Source organism: Lycium barbarum, chromosome 4 (assembly GCF_019175385.1).
Source record: "Lycium barbarum isolate Lr01 chromosome 4, ASM1917538v2, whole genome shotgun sequence".
NCBI classification, from domain to species: Eukaryota; Viridiplantae; Streptophyta; class Magnoliopsida; order Solanales; family Solanaceae; genus Lycium; species Lycium barbarum.
This window is the reverse complement of record NC_083340.1, coordinates 36542452-36557723: the sequence shown is the minus strand read 5'-3', so window position 1 is coordinate 36557723 and position 15272 is coordinate 36542452.

Sequence of the window (15272 nt, the reverse complement as noted above, 5' to 3'; positions counted from 1 at the left end):
TTTCGTAATTTGTAATTACTAAGCTACATGAAACATTTACGGTGTCATAGCGGTGTCATGCATCTAAGATAAACAAGGGCAAACAAAGATCGAACACAGATCCCTAACAATCTTATTTGACTTGAGCAATTAGCACTTAATTCGAACATGCTCATTTAACCAACAAGTCATATAAACTAACATTTTATCACATATTCGGCTAATTGATAAGTAAATCGCAAACCGACATGCTGGTTTACTGCTAAGAACAACAGAAAAACATCCTAATCCTACAAACATGACTAAAATGCAAACAACACAGCCAGATAATCACACAGAAATTAATAATAAAAAAAACAACTAAAAGAGGGAAAATCACCATTGTTGGGTGCAGTGAATTGGGGACGTTAAGGCCTTGTTGACACCCAATTTTGTCCCGCCTCTTCCCCGAAATACCTATTTATGCTTCTAACATTTTTTGGAAAATTAAAAAAAATATATATTATATTTTACTATAATTATTAGCCTTTTATCAATGCTAGCGTTTCACTATTTTATTACAATACTAATTATTATTATTATTATTATTATTATTTTTATTATTATTATTATTATTATTATTATTATTATTATTATTATTATTATTATTATTATTATTATTACTATCATTATCATTATTATTATTAATATTATTATAACTCACATTTTTATCATTTCAGCACATTTTACCGGCTTACGCACTCCCATCGCATTTTATCTTTGCATAATTAAATAATAGTATTTATTGACTGTGAATTTTTCAAAATATTATTGCACGACTATTACAACACCATTTTTTATTATCTGAGCACTAATAATTGCATATTCTATATGAAGTAATATTTTAACACAAATTATTTAAATAGGTCTTTTATTTAAATGTAGTAGCCCAATCAACTCATACTATTTTTCGGACCAATTCACAAAAATCAGTCCACATTTTAATTTACCTGACATCATTTTAATTCACTAGCCCATTTTAATACCCAATCCACATTTTAATTGTCCAGCCCACACCATAACCCGGTCCAGCCCACACCATAACCGGTCCGACCCATCCCTTTTCAAGATAAGGGAAACCCTTCGTTTTCTTTCTTTCCCCATCATCTCCGTCGCTTCTCCCTTTCCCGCTCCCCTCTCCACTTCTCCTCTCCCTCGCACCCCGCTCCTCTCCACTTACCCCTGTCCCCCCACGCTCCTCTGTCCCCCACGCTCACTGTCATCCCCCACTTAATCTTGTCTCCCCCGCTCCTCTCAAACAAACCCTAATTCGCCCTATATATAATCGTTGTCCAAGTCAAGAAGAGGGGGATTTTTGGGGTTCATAAAATTACCTCAAGAAACGGAGGATTTGGGGATTCACAGGATTACCCCAAGAAAGATTTTTTTCAGTGAAACCCCTATTTTTGGATCGAAAATTCCCGAAGAACAAGTAGTTCTGTCGAAAACCCCTACCCTTTTCCGCTCAAGATACGAAATCTGGAACCCCATAAAACCTTTACCAAAGAAGCTTTTTAATCGCGAGAAATCCCTGGAAAATAAAAGCGCTGAAACAGTTCCTGGACCATCTGAAACCCCCCTTTGAAATAAAAGTTCGGAGTCACCCTTAAAGTTTCCAAAATATCGAGTTTTATAGTGGTTTAAATAATTCAAAAACACCGAGTCCAAATATTAGGATATTTGTTTTTCCTGTTTCGGTCTGCTTTTGTTTGTGGTTGTGAATTCAAACAGCTTTGGTTCAATAGTCTTCGAGTGTAGACCTGGAGCCCCGCATCCCATTTCGCTGCACCCGAAGAAGGTAATTCTCTAGTCTTTATTTTGCTTGCATTTCCTGTTTGCTCTATGTTGTCTTAGTTTGTCATTCTGTGATTACCATATGTTAGTTTAGTTAAATTAGTTTGGTTAATAGATAAGTATGTTCACACGTTCTGTGTTAATCTGTTTGAGTTGTTAATTATGTTCATGTATGATGATTAGTTCAGGTTCAAGCTAATAAGGTTTGTTTGTGGTCGTTTACATTGTTTAGTTTCAATCTGGATGATTTAAGTTGGTATAGGAAGTTGTAATCTGAATTTCAGACTTTATAATCTCCTTCATGCGATCCTTAATCTAAGATAGAGTATGTGTTGGCTTTGACGAATCTGTTTCAATATAATTAAGATGTTGTTTTAAGCACCGACAGTTATCAAGATTTTCCTTCTAAAATGTTCGAGTGATACATATATGTTTAGTGCAAATTTGTTGAGTATAATCTAGCAACTAATCCTTGCACACTGTTAGTAGGCCTTAGTTGGTGTAGTTAATGGTTTTGTTGGTTTGATATAATGCTATGGGTTTATTTGTTGTTTTAGCTGGGGCATGTTGCCAGCCTGACAGAGGTGTGACATTTAAATCATGTTGTTAATAAATACTAAGCCCAGCATAGTATGTGCAGCTATTTAAATCATATTATCAGTTTTGGCATGCTAGCTCATAAGGTTTGGTATATTTTAAATCAGATTAGTTGCACCTAGACATGTATCATGCCCAGTTTGTTAACAAATGTGATATCAACCTGCCTTCCATCATGTTTAGCTCACTGCTTGACTCAATCATCAGATTAGTATTGTGTCATTTTCCAATGTAATTTCAGCTTTGCTTTAAGATTTGCTATCTTGTTGTTTAAATAATCTCACACTCTTGGCATGGTTTGTTTCAATTTAAACTTGTCCATGACTGCTTTCAAGTTTTGGGTTTAGCTTGTTTGAATATGGTCGAATATGATTTAATCAAAGTGAATATGAATCAGTAGGCTAACTATGTGGTCAGGCCTAGGATGATTTGCTTATTAATCATGTATGTTGGTTAACTCCATGAACTATTAGGAAGAATGATATTAATCCTTGCTTGTTCTCTAAAATCTGGGTTGGTTGACATCTAATGAGCTTTATGTTCAGTTGTGATCTAGAAGTCTACCAATCATGTTAATATGGTTAAAATTTGTTATGATTGGTCAGCCTATTAATTGCTTATTTCAAATCTGGATTAATGGGTTGTTGGATTTGATCAGTATGGTTAAATATATATTAGGTAATGCATAAACTTTCCTGTTTGATATCATGTGTATTAAGCTCTTTGTTCTCTTTTAAAAAAAAAAAAAAAAAACTGGTGTGAATTGATTTTGACTGCTTGAGACATGTCTGAACCTGTTTAGATTAAGTTAGAGTCATTGGTGACCTAGGTGTTTGACATACAACAATGATTTCTTTGTGGTGGGTTACTTGAGTCAAGAATTGTTCTTAAAATGTGTTGTTGTTTGGTTTCCTGTCGTAGTATCACAAGTCGCAGAATGAGCCTTCTTTTTTTTAAAGAAAAGGGATTCTCGATTTAAATTTAGCATTTGTGAACCCGCAAGTTTTGAATCATCACATTTTTATCTGATCTTTATCATATTCGAAGGTGCGAGATACGCTTCCATTCCCCTTTGTTCATGAAAACTCCACTCTTTTTTTCAGTTCCTAAAACAGTTTTGATATAAGCTTATTTTTAAGTTATTACATTCTGGTTTTTATCTTCTCTGTTGAATCTGTTAAAATTTTGAGACTGGATATTCCAAGTGTCTATTGACACTTTATGTTTCAGTCGTTTGTTTAGAATTGTAAGTTTGGATTGTGGCTGTTGGTAATATATTTGCATGCCTGAATGAATTTGAGTGGTCGGATGTGTGGACTTATTTATGAAGAAGTTCAAATGTATGATCGTCAGTTGGTGTGCCTACTAATCCAGAAATAAAAGTTCAGTTCTGATTGAGCATGATATAACGCCTGCTTCGGTCAATTGTTCCTTTATATGCTCTTACATTATAAATATACTGGGTTTGATTATCGTGCAACATCGGGAAGACGGGGCGTAAGCTTTCCAATATCAACCTTCTATACATCTTTATAAGTGCGTATACGTGAAATATACTCTAATATACGTAATAAATACATAAGTTATTCATTCTGAAAACTAGGACTGCCTTATTATTTTTGGGCCTATTTCACTGTTTTCATATTTCCGACATGTTTTGGGCCTGCCTCATCCTTGTGACTGTTATTATTTCAATTGGGCTTGAATCCATTTTAGTTGGCTGTTTTGTTTAGTATTCGGGCTTCATTGCCCATTTTTATTCGTTTCATGTGTTATCGATTCTATGGCCATCCCTTCATTTCTTTGGTTGAATGTTTCATTTGTATAGGAATATTTGTCTTTAAATTTTTCATGTGTGATAACCGTATACTAATCCTTTTCCTTTTGTTTCATGCATGACCATCGCATCCGAGTCCAAGGGACTCATCCCTCCTGCATTCGGTGTTGGGCTAAAAGCCCAATGCATTATTCTTGAGTCATTTTCCCATCAGGCCTACTCGCAGCAAGAAAAACAAAATATTTGGGCCTTGGCCCATGTAGATAACAGCAGCAGCCCGTAGCAATACAGATGAAATTTCTGGGCTGAGGCCCAACAACAAATAGGTCCAACAATTCCCAAATGGGCTGGCCCATTCGATATTTCTTTACTTCTTTTATTTTATTTTGTGTCTTTAACTTGTATTATGTGACTAACTTTTTATTTTGTTGTTATTTTCTTAATTTAGGTGAACGTTAGCAAATTTAGTGGGTTAGCTTTAGTATAATGGGTAATAAAATTTAAGAGAGAGACTCAATTAATACCATAAGTTTCATTTTCTTCTCTTTACATTAAAGTTATTTGTAGTATCTTAATATCTACTTTCAGAACAATTGATTTTTAAAATAGAATATGTTGAATCAAAGGAATTATGTTTTATTTATTACTATACCGGAAAATTAGACGTCACTAACATACAACTATTAATCCAAGTATATTTTATAAACATTTTAGATTAATTCGATCTATACATGTTTTGAGCCGAACATAGTTAAATAAAGTTAATAAGAAAGAGAAAGAAAATTCATCACCTTTTGCATTCTATTTATAAAATAGTTTAGATTAAGTAGGTAGATCTAACCAATTGAATTTTAAAGCTTCATTTATATTATTTTAAATCTTTTGCATTCTATTCATAACAAGTCTAGATTTTCTACGCCACTATACTCATATAATGTCATTTTATTTCAAGTTTAATTGGCTAGGTTTTCTCTTAAAAAGCTTCTATTTATATACAAATCGTTATATTTTGCAAGTCCCATTTTTTTAATAAAGTTATTATTTAAAGCTTAATAACATTTACAAGTTTTATTTTTAAGTGGACTACTGTGTATCTTTACAAGTTAGTCTAAAGAGCATTATTATCTTTCCTTAAAACCTCAATAGCATTTACAATCTATTTTCTTAAGACTTAAGGCATTATATTTAATCTAATTAATTAACCTAAGTTTGGTCGGACAACCGTAAGTTAACGGATTCTAAAGGATGCCTAACCCCTTCCCTTTAGGATAATATAGAGCCCTTACCTAGAATCATACTGGTTAAGCAGACTATTAACAGAGGTTTAGTTTTAACTTTACCTTAGTTAACATTTAGGTGTCCTAATTCACCGTTAAATTAATTAGGTGGCGACTCCTTAAAACAAAAAAATAGGAATCACCAATACGTCGTACTCCTAAATCGACCCGGTTAAAATGGGGTGTGACAGGCCTCGAATCTACTCTCGTATTGACAGATTCGACACTCGAGTCAAAATTAAAGTACTTCTGTCGTAATTAAAGTTCTTTTGCCGAACAGCGACGAAAGTTGATCGAATTGTGAAAACTTAACTTTTCAACACAAATCTCATAACAGAAAGTATTTTCTGATTTGAAAAAGTTCAAGACCACATTGTTTTGAAAACGAAAGAAACTCAAGACTTTAGAAAATACCCATGTATCACCAAATCGTCCCCCTTTTTTTTATGAATCGAACCAGATCCTTTTTAAAAAAAATAGAGAGTAGGGATTCGTCTACCCTCCTTTTTTTCCCTCTCCGTTCGGCTGAGAGCTTAGAGACCATTTATAGGAAAAAGTTAGGGTTTTCTAGATTCGAAATTGGGCGGGATTTTGAACGGTATAGATTTGAATTGAGTCAAATGGACCCGTTATCTACATGTGATTTGCTGCAGATTCGCCCCAAAACGGATCGATTTTTTTTTTCTGGTCTTTGGAGATTTGTTGTATTTGAAGCGAGGAAATGGAAAGTCCTTTCTCTGTCAACGACAGAGCAAAGCAAATATAGGGGCGTTTTTATGTGGAAATGGGGTGGACAAGGCTGCGATGGTGAAAGAGGGACTGCGTTTTGCTAAATGGGGGGAAGAGAGATGAAGATGAGGAGAAAGAAAGGAAGAGAGAGAGAGGGCTGAAGAGAGGAGGTGCGGCGTTTGTCTTTCTTTGTTGAAGAGATTAGGGTTCCGTTTTTGGGTGTTGATGAATAACACGAAAGTGGGCCGGGTCGGGTAAAAGATGTGGGCTGGACGGGTCGGGTATTGGGCTGGATAGGGTGAGGTTGGGTAGTTTTAGTTGGGCTGGTCTGTTGTTGAAATAGGGTAATGGGCTGGTGTCGAAATTGGTTGTGGTGGGCTGATTATTTGGGTCATTAATTTGGATGAAATTACTCCTCCATATAAATTTCATTGGGCTTTTAACTTAATAACTAGTACAATATATATATTATGTGTAGAAAATGAAGGACACAAAATCCAAAAATAAAATGATGACGAGTCATTAAAAATTGTGATAAAGTAATGCTCGTAATGTTGATAGTAAAAATAATGAAAATGAAAGTAAGGATATTAATAATAGTAAAAATAAAAAATAGTAGCGAAAACAAAGTATTTAGCTCGTTAATAAATTTAAAAGCTAAAAAAAAAATTGAAATAAAGGAGGGACAAAATTGGGTGTCAACACTTCCCATATGACTACCGAGCCACAGGTAAGCTTTTTATTAAAATTTGTTTTATTTAATATAAGGTCAATATTTAATATACATATTTGATTGTTTAAAGTACTTATTTTAAATATGTATGTTATTTATTATTTCATTTTTTTTCATATTTTAGGATTCGGCGCCAGTGGATCCACAGGAGCGACCCATTCAGGAGCATTCTCATCAGCTTGCCGAGGCAGAGGTGTCTTCTCATGAGACTACCGAGGCGCATGTAAGTTTTTTACTTAAAACTAATTTTATTCAATATAAGGTAAATATTTATTTAATTTTTATAATCTTTACTTGGACTTCGAACAGCATCTCGTCTAGGAGACTACCTTATATTCACCACCACACCCATCTCAGGAGCCTACTCAGGCGCCTGTTGACACACAGGTTTGATTAAATAAATAACGTTAATGTATTCAATATAAATAAGAAATTGTACTAATTATTATATATTTTTTAGGTTCATCCTTCGGCGCCCGCGGTGGCAATTCCTGACGAGAAAGAGTCCGAGTTTCCAGACCCAGGTCATCATGAGGTTCTGCCCGTGCGAGCGGGACCAGATCCCAAGAAGAAGCATATTCTAGTCAAGGGCGCACGGGCCAGGGGAAGAGATGATGATCATGACTTGGAGCGCCCGGTTATTAAGAGGAAAAAGGGTGATGGAGACGATGACGAGGGTAGTGGGGATGGTATGAGCCTTAGGCCTAGGGATAGTCTCCGGCATACTACACGTGGGACCCATCCTCGATAGTGTATATACATTAGTGTTGTACAATTTATCGTAAATATTATATATTTTTTGCATATTTATAAATATTATCTTAGTCTTTATTATTGTTTATAGTTTCACATCTTAAATTGATAACAAAAAAAAACGTGACACATTCGAAATAAAGTTAAGCATTAATTTAAAAATAAGACGAAACCCTAAAAGATAAATAACTTAAAGCTAATGACTACAAGTCTTCAAACAAAAAAGGACTTCGAGCACTTTTCAACCACTAAAACGACAATCCAAAGTATTGCATATTCTTGATGTATTGAGCCTATTTTATTAATTGTACAAATATAAGTAGGGTTCTATATAAAATATTTAAGTTCTGGAATCTCAAAGCATGATTAATATACGGCTAAACTATGTAAAAAGGAGTGAAAATGTAATAAGAGGCTGGTTTTGAAAAATGGCGGAGCGCTATAGCGCAGTAAAATACTGCGCTATAGGTGAGAGACAAATTTCTATAGCGCAGTAAAATACTGCGCTAAAGCAGTCAACGGGTCCGTTACGGTTAACTCCTATAGCGCAGTAAAATACTGCGCTAAAGCAATAACGGGTCCGTTACGGTTAAGTGCTTTAGCGCAGTATTAAAGGTAGTTTTGTAACATTTTTTTTTGTTGGGGTATTTTGGTTCAAAATAATTTTTTTGGAGGCATTTTGGTTTGGGACTCATCTATTTCATACCAACAACTAGAACTATTAAAAGTGTTTCGCGATGAATGGTCTGACACCTAGTGCTCTTTAAAGCTTTGATTATAACAGTATTAGATTTATAAGTCATACATGATCATTTAAAATCATGATTTTAAAGTCATAAATGCTTAAAATCATGTTTGGATCGACATTTGCAGATGTGATAGATGTTAGAGATGATAAGACAATTCCTCCTTGATCATAACTATTCCTGGTGAAAGTGTTAGGTGGTATGAGTCAATCGTTTTATCTTGTATTAATACTTAGAATGTACTAAAATATCTTTGTCTTACTTAGACTAATTTAAGATACATACTATTGAAGATAATGTCAGTTGTGTAGGAGCTGAACTAAGGTCAGGATTAATGATGCTTAAATTAATTTCAACTCTGATAGGACATTGTTAGTTTTCCTACTAAAACAAGTTTCTTGTGGATCACCGAGACATGATCCGAACTGTACTGGCCTGTTTATTAAGGAGTATCTTTTATAAGTTTTCAAGTTGTTTATAATAGATCTTCTCTGTTGTAACGTTACCTAAAAACAACTATAACTCGATCTAGAGGTAATTTCTTAAATGGTCACTCATCTTAGCAAATTATCTAGTAAAGTTTTTTTCTTCCCCCTCATATGGTCATTCAAGATTATACATTTGCCTTACAAAATTACAATGGCTAGAAGTCACTTTAGAAATTTTAAAAAAAGGCCAAAGTAGTCCCTTAAGTTTGAATTTTCAATTAAAATAGTCCTTATTCTATAACATAAAATACTAACAACATTTTATTATATAAAATAGTACAATTATAGTTCAGGTCTAACTGTGGTATTAAAAGTAACTTAACACACAAAAACATGTGATTGATAAAATTAGAAATGAAATAGCCTATATACACTCCATTTGTTTGGAAACTTAGGAGTTGAACAACCCAACTTATACATTTTATGAGTACTCTTTATTTTGACAAAATAAATTAAAGTGGTTAGTTTCTTCTACGCTAGAAATTATTGTCAGAAAATTTATGATTAATAAGGAAGACAATGAATTCCTTCAAACAAACATCATAGGTGTTACTAGGAAAAAAATCATATATAAAGATTTTAAAGGGTTTTCGTAAAGAAAAAGACATAGATGCATATTGAAGGACATCAAGATAATTATATAAATCTCCAACCAAAAAAAAAAAAAAGATGATTATATAAAGGGAAAAGGGTCAAATATACCCTTCTACTTTGTTTTATTAGTTAAATATACCCTCCGTTAGTGAAAGTTAATAAAAATACCCTTAACATCTTCAAACTTCACACGTATGCCCCTATTTGGATGGAAATCCCCAAATCCTCTCAAATTACCCAATTTCAAAAAAATTACCCACTTTTTTTTGATCCGCCCTGCCCGACCCGCCTATCATCATCATCAAGCTTTAGCTTCATCCTTTTCCATGGAGAAAAAAAAAAAAGCAAGAGCACACCTAAATGATAAAATCCCAAAACTCGCCTCAAATTTTATCTTTAAATCCAACTCCAAATCTTGGTGGAGCGAATCTTTGATTCATTTATATACGTCCCTCATTTATATACGTCCAGACTCACCGAAAGGAAAAAAGAAGAAGAAATGTAATTCCCTTTTCAGCACTAAAACGTCTTCAGGGTATAGAAAATTAAAGCTATGCCATTACCATATTTTCCTGAATTTACGACTTAATCTTGACAATTGACATTGTTTCCATTTCAAAAATAAAAATAAAAATCATATGAACATTTGAAAACTTTTTCTAAGAAAACTAGCTCCCCTTCCCAAACAGAATAATTCCTGCTTAAACCATCACTCAAATAATTGTCACATAAAAACCCAACAACGGAATAACTAGTTTCCAACTCATAGAAAATTCATACATAAAAAACAGAATCTATCAATACTATGAACATATATTTTTATTTTCTATGTAATATGCCCTTTGGAGTTGGATTTAAAGATGAAATTTGAGGTGAGTTTTGGAATTTTATTATTTAGGTGTGTTCTTGCTTTTCTTTTTTTTTTTCCATGAAAAAAGATGAAGCTAGAGCTTGATGATGATGATAGGCGGGTCGGGTCAAAAAAAGTGGGTAATTTTTTTGAAATTAGATAATTTGAGAGGATTTGGGAATTTCCATCCAAATAGGGGCATAAGTGTGAAGTTTGAAGACGCTAGGGGTATTTTTATTAACTTTTACTAACGGAAGGTATATTTAACTAATAAAATAAAGTAGAGGGGTATATTTGGCCATTTTCCCTTATATAAATCATTTGACATCATATGAGGAGATTCTATATCATATGTACTATTTTTTTTTAAAAAAGTTTTCAAATATAATTTTTGTCAATCTTGTAATGTTATTTTGGTGAAAATTATTTTTTCCCTCCAACCCTGCTTAAAAAATTAAATATCTCTTCCAATTTCGAACAATAGTTATTCCTCCCCTTTATCCGATTTAAAAATTTTAGGGCCTATTTTCCATCAACGTTAACACTCTTCATTTCCTCTTCTTTTAAATATTACGTTTTTTTTAATCTATATTATGGACTTACGTATAGCCTATAGGATCAAAACAATCTAATTTACAAAGTAAAAAAGTGAAAAATAGTTGGAGGACTATTATTTTTTTGTGTTAAAAAATATTAAGGATGTTTTGACTCAAAGTCCAAACTTAAGCGGCTATTTTGACCTTTTCTTAAAAAAAAAAATTAAAGTGACTTTTAGCCATTTTTACGTTGTAAGACAAATATATAAATTTGAATGACCATATGAGAAACAAAAGACAGATAAATAATTTTTGTGGATAACTTGCTTAAGTTCAGTAACCATATGTGGAGTTGACTCAATTGATATGCAAAGAGCTGTTTTTACTTTGGATAAAAGATCTAAAACCAAAACAATTACTACCTAAAGGGGAAAAAGGAAAAGGTAAATGAAAAGAGAAAATAAAATAACTATTGCAAGAAGACATTAATACACAAAAATGCATACATCATAAATTAACAAACAGACAAGAAATCTGTGTTCACCCCCTGAAAGCCAATAACAATTGAGTTCCCTTTATTATTTTTGTGTTTGTTTCAGTGTGAACTTTTTCTTGTCAGTGTGACGACATATGGTATTATAGTAGCATTGTTTAAGAGATACAAGTTGGCAAGTGGCTAAGGAATGCACCGATTTTCATGGAGTGTTTGAGCCAAATCAGCCAATCAATAGTTTGAAGCCGCTTTCACATATACATCTTTGCTTCGGTAAAAAGGAAAACACGCCAAACTATGCAACCATAACTTGTCAAATCCTTCTGTTTTTCTGTTCCATGGCCAGAAGTATGCTTTAATTTTCTTTTTACTCTACCTGTGGACTTTGATTTGTTAATTTTCTTAAAAAGGAAAACACGCCAAACTATGCTTTAACGACATATTGATTTGTTTCTTTCTATAACTGCAAACGCTGTTCTCTCTCTTGTTTTGTCATTCTTTATCACAATATATAACGTACGTATGGGAAGGGAAGAATATAAGAAATAGAGTTGGCATTCAAATTTTTACCAAGAGAACAAAATATTGTAGTTGGCATTCAAATTTTGTGAGCGATAAAAAAAGATATTAGCAGATGCTTTCTTTTTATTTGTATAAGTTCCGATAAATATAGATCATTATACTTATCTCGTATACCTATGTCGGTAGACGATGATTTGTTTATAAATAACTCTGAAGTAAAGGATTCTTAATAATATTTTATTAGTGGCCAGGATATTTTATTACTCCTAAACTTAGACACGATTTATTGTACACAAAAACACTTAATAGTCCTAATTGTTATCCCTTTACTTGTTACTATGTGTTAAATATTGTTGGGTGTTTTTGTAGCAGACAACAGCTCTTGGATCCAGATTAAGACAGACTTTTGTCAGATGAATCCGTCCAAATTCTTATTCTCAATTTGAATATCTAACATTTTGCTTTTCTCTTTTCTTTGATAAAATTGAGATTATATTAAGTGACATTACTGCATCTAGAATTCTGGGCTGTTTCTTTGATATAAAGCAACTATGAGTTGTTTTTGTATATCCTTTTGTGTCATACAGAAGCAATTTGAGTTTCTACAATAACCGCGCTATGCATAACTGTGAAGGGGAATAATTATATAAACTAGTCAAAATTTCCATATATAGTAAAGTGTTGGTAAGAGTCAAATCTATTAAAGAGAACCAAGTTACGTTTGACAATTGAGTCATACCTCTACCTCTACGAGCACCACCGTCATGTCAATTAACTTATTCTTACTTGGACTTTACTTTAAATAATAATAATAAAAAAAAAGGCAGACGGGAATTAGTTACAAATTTTGTCATCTAACCCGCCGTAAAAACATTTTTTTGTGCCGAGTGCCCTTCAAATGCACTGGTCTTTAATTTTTGTCCCTCAAATTATTGATCGTTAATTTTTGTTTTTCACCTAAAACTCCTAAGTTCTGGATTTAAACTCCCGCTCAGTAAAAAATTTTAAAAAAATTTGTGAGGTAGAACTTGGAATCGCAAGGCAGAGTTTTGGTCAAAACTCTACCTTAAGATAGCGTTTGAAGCTCTGCCTGAAGCAGACAAAATTCTGTTTGCAGGCCTAACTTTGATCCGAATAGGCCTAACTTTGCTATAAAACTCTGGCTTGCGATTTTGTTTTTTACTGAGTCGGGGTTCGAACCTCAAACCTCATGTTATTAGGAGAAGGGCAAAAATTAAAGACCACCAATTTGAGGGGCAAAAATTAAAGACCAGCCCAAAATAAGGGTATTCTTGCGAATTGCCCAAATTGCTCCATAGTTAACATAAATTTTTGATAATTTATTGCTAAATAGGATTAGCGACAGATTTTTATTATTTAACTACATAACTTTTCCGTCATTAATTTATATTTTTCTAATAGTGGTAGGAGGTAAAAATTAATCAAATTTCTTATGGTGTCTGGGCCCGTTTGCGCAAACCTCAACTACTAGACACCTATTATCTTCTACCAATATAAGTATCAGATAGATATATGTCCACCAAGGTTTGCCTCTACCTAAAGTTTCATTGTTTTAAATCCACTTCATTAATTATTAGCTCACACCCTCCGATACATAACACAAAAACTAATCGTGCAAAGAATAAAAAAAAACCTATGTTGATGTTGGTTCTAGAAATTGGTGTGTGTGCGTTTTTTTTTTCTTTTTTGCTTCGGCAAATTTGCAACCATATGCTATTAGAGAAAAGTTCTAACAACTACCTCATAGGTGCTTTTTAGTTTTGCAAGAGCTGAAATTTTTCGCTCTATAACTATGTCCGGTAGAAAATCTTTCTTGAAAATTTTGAAAAATCTTTGCAAATATTCCTTTCAATACTTTCTGAAAACAAACACCGATCCTGGTTATCTCACATAGGTATGGAGTAGAGAGAAGGAAAGGAAATTGTTATTGTACCGTTATTTTAAATACAATATGTTTGTTTTGATTGTTACTTAAGTTTTGTTGTATCGTATCGTTAAATTCACTGTTATGTAACGATAAAAAGTCCAATTTTGTGTAACGATGGATTTGGTTTGATCCGTCGTTACGTTATTTCTCTTCTCATTTTATCTTTACTTATTATTATTATCTAATAATTATATTTTCTTCTTTACCCTACCTTTTTATAGCAGTTCTACTCCATACTCTACTTTTTTTTGTAGGTTTATCCTTCAAATTAATTATTGATGTATAACATTATATAAAGATGGGAAACAATAAAATATATCCAAACATTGTATTCATCAAAACGATACAACACAATACAATGTAATACGATACATTATCAAACAATACGATAACAACCATCCTAAGTACAGACGTAATTTAGATGAATGCTTTATCTGATATCAGACAGAACTTTACCTTGGTTGAGATACTCCAAAATTCATAATTTTCTATTTCATGTCTTTACCAAATTAGTAGGTTATTCAATATATATATAAACTATTAAAAGTATATAGATACATTTAATGTGTTATAAATTTTCAACTACGGTCATCTAATTAAAGTCCTTCACAATACATATCTTTAATTTTTACTCATATAAAATGAATATGACAATTAGGCCCAAGAACAACAAAAGTAGGATAAAACCTATTAGAGAGTTCTAGAAAAAGATCTAGATCTCCCTAAGAATATATATTTCCAAGAAGAGGGGTTTAGACCAAAAAAAAAGACATCGATTCAATAATTATTATTTTAGAGTACGTAATAATATAGTAGTAGTATTAAAAATAATATGTGGGCGATGACACCATGGGTAAAGAGCAGGCCCAGTACAAAAGCTGAATGGGGGTGGAATCCTGCAAAATGGAGTTTGGATCACGCGAGTGCAGTTTGTTCTCACATGATCCACGAATCTACAACACTCCTTCCCGTCTTTTCAACGATAGCTGCTATACCAGCATTCCTTTTTATGTTGACTTGTTTACCCTTTTCTTTTACATAAAAAATTCACAAACTCAATTGCTAGGACAACAACAACATATCTAATAAAATCTGATAAATGAATCTGAGAAAGTAAAATGTATCTTACCTCTACTTTTAGAGGTTGAGAGGTTGTTTTTTTTTAAAAAAAAAAATTTATTACATAGGGGGTAGGGGAAAGGGAAATGGGGGAGGAAATTATAATGTGAGGATTCGACCCTCACCAATAAGATGAAAGTTCAGGTAGCCAACCAACTGAGCTACTGGATTCCTACCTGATAGACCCTTGACTGTTTGAGGGTTGCGTGGTTCACGATTCAGTTAGGCAAGTACTGATATGGAGTGGAAATTATTATTCGGTAAATAATAATTTGAAAAATGTAATTTCATAAATAAT